This window comes from Montipora foliosa, chromosome 3 (assembly GCF_036669935.1).
Source record: "Montipora foliosa isolate CH-2021 chromosome 3, ASM3666993v2, whole genome shotgun sequence".
Classification (NCBI taxonomy): Eukaryota; Metazoa; Cnidaria; class Anthozoa; order Scleractinia; family Acroporidae; genus Montipora; species Montipora foliosa.
This window is the reverse complement of record NC_090871.1, coordinates 52,613,893-52,618,892: the sequence shown is the minus strand read 5'-3', so window position 1 is coordinate 52,618,892 and position 5,000 is coordinate 52,613,893.

The window sequence follows — 5,000 nt, the reverse complement described above, 5'->3', positions numbered from 1 at the left end:
GATAACAAAAAGCATAAGTCAATGAGAAATTTTATCTTGAACACACTTGGAAATGAATCTTAGAGTAATAATAGGTTCATGAGAGGTGATAACCCTAATTAGAACGGGAGGACAAGGGGAAGAAATTTACACCAGCAGACTTCTTCGACGTTTATAACCGTTTTTCTTTCATCAGCTGGCGCAACCAAACCCAGCAATGCTGGTCTTGGATAAGTTTTATGTTCTTCTTTCGACCCTACGTAGAAATGGCTGACATTTTAGAATTCTCTTTTCAGCATTAAAATAAGCCTCATTTGTCTCATTCGAGGTAAAATTCCTTTTGCTTTTTGAACTCAAGAAAGGGGTTTGTAAGGCTAATTTGGATGCAAACAAAATGATATTAAAATCAAAGCCATTTTGGCATAAGGTCTAAACTTTTCATTAGTTTTTGGACGGTTTTGGTGCTTTGGTGGAGTTAAAGATGGCCACTATTTCAAAATTATGAAGAAACCGCCGCGACATATATGGTCATCGCTTACAATTGTGGACCTCAATGAAAATGTTTCCGAACGTACTATTAATTGTCCAAATCTAATTCTTTTATAGCTTTTCTCATTTTTGAAGTATGGACGGATATGAATCCACTTGTCGTTTGCCAATGTTTGGAAATCATAACCTAATCATATCACTACCGCAGACGGCAATCTTTGAGAATGATATTTAATTTAATTCCGAAAACAAACAAGAAACAAACAAACAGATACACACATAAAGAAAAAATTGTGTGCTGAGTGGGCAGGATACACGAGAGCAACCTGCAAATTATTTTCATTGGTCGTCGTATGGAATCATAATCATGCATTAGCCAAGCGTTGTATTCACATGTGCCTGGCCCCAAACCTTCTCCTCCCCTGTCTCACTTAGCAACATGGCGACTTTTGAAGCTAGGACGTTATTTACAGTGACTAAAATATTGAAATATATATCATTTGAGGTTCACAAAGGGACATACTGATGCGTCATGACGTGGGAATTCCGTCATGTTATCAAGGTCATAACCTTATTGTGTCCACCATTGTAGGTTTCTGGACTTCCTCAAAACCAAACGTTGACGGGGAGGTAGTCAATACAGATGAACTAACAATGTACGAATTACTGTTAGAAAAATTATTCTGTTCATTAAAAACTAGGTTGTCTCAATTGGAAAGGAACAAAATGTCCAAATTGAGTTGCCATGGTTAATTTTAAGGCTCAACTCACATTGACCAAAAATACCAAATTTCTCTTTAATAAACTTACGAAAAACTATCGAGAATTGCTTGCGATTGCTAAAAGATTTTAAAAAAGCCGTAAGTGTGCTGTAAGTGTTTGAAGTCTGCTCAGGCAGAATCAGCCACCCACCTGGTCTAGACAAAATGAAGAGTTACGGAATTAACAGCAAAAAACAAACAAAAACAAAAATTAAACAAAACTTTTCTTAATTCTTCAACACCAACAAATTGCCCTCGGTCTCGGCAAATGCAACACGGTCAAGAGGCATTTATTTTTCTGAGGAAGTAAAGACATTTCAGCTAAGCAGTTTATTATTTGGAGCGCAGATTATTATTGAAAATACCTGGACAAATGGTACTTTTGATATCATCAATTCTGTTTTTTAGTTGAGAAAATCTTTGCACATGAAACACTGGATTGCCAGGTCCAGCAATTAACTGAAGGGTGTCGTGGTCGATGTCTCTGCCAGCTCCAACCGCTAGTGTCACGACCTTTTTAGCCTATAAAACATATTAGTTAAGAAGATTTTAAAACGCATTCACTACATTTTCAATATTAAGTATTTAGGCGGTATCCTGAGTTTGTAAAGGAGAGTTAGGTTCTTTAAGAAACTGTGGTGCTGGGTCGGTGTGGGAGTGAATCACAAAAATTTGATTTATCAACGGAGTTGATGATGTAACTTAAGGACGTTCGCGCGAAAATTTTTCAACATTGATTTTTTTCTGAAACTTTTACCACTGTAAGATGATGAGTTAGTTATGTCAGAAATGTAAAGAAAATGGGGGTCACCGACTTCGTTTTGGAGAGAACATGCCCGGAAAACACCCAAAATGTGACAAAATCGGGCTTCGTTAGCGAATAAGGCCAGTGTCTGTAAACCCAAATATATTGCAATCAAATCTTTGAAGTGAAATCTTCTCTGCCAAATATTATTTAAGTGGACTTATTGAGTGAATTTAGTCAACTGGTGAGGTTCCTTAAAGATCAAGTTCGCATTTAGCGACCACAGTTTCACGCGCCTTGCAGCCGCAAGATGGCAGGATTTGATGTCCCGTGAGCAGAAATCTTGAAATTTTTTTAACTTCCCACATTGATTTTTTGTTCATTTTTGGACAACGTGGAGAGAAATGTAAATAAAATTCGTTTCTGGAAAGAAAAATAGGGGTCACCGAACGTCCAAGACCGTTAAATCCAGGCAAAGCTATAGCAATGGCCTTTTGCCCTATCATTTCTCATTTTATTACTTAGCGCGCGCGCTCGTGTATGACGTGGCGTGTGCATTTGTGTGCGCAGTAAGGATGCGCAGAAACAATTGGCGCGAACGTCCTTAACCACCATACAGGGATTCAACAAGGTGAAGTCTCGAGCGTTAGCCTTAACGTTCGTCAGAGGGAATCCAATTCGCTCTAACGAAGGGTTAAGGCTCGAAACGTCAACTTTTTGAATCCCAGCATGGTGGTCAATTTACATTATTTACTCCGTTCATAAACAAAATTCTACTGAAGTTGTACTTTGTTGGGAGGCAACCAATTCTACACTAGAAAAAGGACTACCAGCTGTCGCTAGGGTTGGAATTACCCTCCTCTGTTTCTATTTTTTCTTTCTGTCTTTGTTGGGTACTTTCTCTTCTTATATATTATTTGGGAAAAGTAGAACTCTGTGCCCTTATGAACTATATCTAATATAAAATTCGCAAGTACGTGGCACCTTTTCTTTCTAATTTCAGTAAGCTGCTGTCTAACACGTGTTGTTGACTTGTAGCCCAAAACAACGGAATTTCTTAAATATCACGCTCCTTAAGTGAATCTTACGGATCACGAACAAAATGATTAGATTTAAATTTTGTCAAAATGACAAAGACAAACTGAGATATGCTAATTGCTATTCCAGACGCAAGTTTACCTTCCGCAAGCAACGAGATTCACAAGAACTTGAACAAAGTATCCGGCTAGTGCGAGCTTAATCGGAACTGCAGTAAAATTATGGGATGATGAACATACCAGCGTCCCTCGAAACTATTATACAAATATATAAGCATTTCACCTTCAAATCCTTGGTTACTTGTGCTCTAATCTCTTGGAAATCTCGCATGGGATTAGGTTTGCCGTCTGTGAGTACAACCATAACGTTAGGTTTGTCTGCCCTGTCTCCACCAGCTACGGTGAACAGTTCATCTCTCGCCTTTTTCAGAGCCAAATCAGTACGAGTGACTGGGTCTCTCTCATCAGGAGTAAAATTTATTTCCTTGGATATCCTCTCTTTAAGTTTGTCGATGTTGTAGTACTTTGAATCAGCGAAATTGAACTCTACCTCTACGTCCGTCCTAGGTAGAGACAAAGATTTGGAAAGAAGCTCATTTCATAGTCTCAATCATCTTCGTCATAACCACGATGAAAATATTCATCTTGTTTATTCAGGTAAACTAGTTCAGACTTCAGAAGTGATTCATCGTTTAATTTAATTGCTAAAGTTCTGTTTCGTCTGGTCAGGAATAACATAACGCAATCGATCGTTTGTATCAGAGCACTTGCAATTGTGTCATGACACGTGCAACTGTATTTAATCGCCTAGCAACCACTTGTTTCAAATCACCATTTTGTTAATGCTTTATATGGCCAGCTTGTTACTGGTCATTCGTTAATTCGTTAACAGAATTGTAGCATTAAAACGATAAATTACATCTGAAGCCTGAACAAGTTCATCTGATTACATTCACTGCTCCTGTAAAGTTGAGCACTCTTCGAAAATCGTTTCGCACTACAAATTTTATTTTATCTTGTTTATTCGATATTTATTAACAACAGCAAACCAACAGAGGATGGATCCCCAAGAAGGCGGACCAAGAGACTCACTTATTTATTTGAATAATAAGTAAAGAGCCAGTTTAAAGGGACAGTTTCACGGTTTTGCGCATGTCCAAGCTTTAGCGCTAGCAGTTGTAACTTTTACGGTTTCTTACTGAACCAGATGATGTTAATTAAACACAGAGAGTATTAAAGCAAATACACTGAATGACTAAGGCCCAAATTTGGTGGAAGACACTGCGGGTTTACAGAGAAAATATCGAATTTACTTTTGATCTCGAATTTATTGTATGGGTCGAAAATGTTTTCTACGCACGAGTTGTCATAACGCACGAGTAATCTATTCGCATGCAGTAGGTTCATAACACAAAGGAAATGATTACAAAAATAATTCCAAAAAGTAATACCACTTCTATGGCATTGTTTCCGTTTCCTGCATCAGTGCTTTCAATTGTTTCAATAACAATGGAATTAAATGGGCTGACGCCCATGCGCAGAGACGTGAAACTCTCCCTTTAAGATCAAGGGAAATCCTACGCAAGTAATATAAAGGAAAACTAATACTGTAAGAGAAATATGAAAACATTAACATGACCAGAAAAAAGCAATCCCTTATTTTGCGATCTTTTAGCTTTTTGTTTTTGTCTTTCGTTAGGTCTGCTTACTTTTGGTCAGTTTCTGTGAGCATTGAAATGCAGAAATAGCGAAATTCAGAAATCCATGATGGCACAACCCAGGCGATAATGAGATGATGGTTTTATATTAAGTGGTTATTCTATTTACGAAATAAAAAATATGTACCGTGTTTCTATCGAGTTTTATATAACCAAGTTATTCTCGCATTTTGATTGGTTCTTGCCCATGATCTATTAGAGGACAGACACAAGATTGACGTCACCATCAGCTTTTATGCGAATAACGTTTAATTCTTTATTATATGAAACA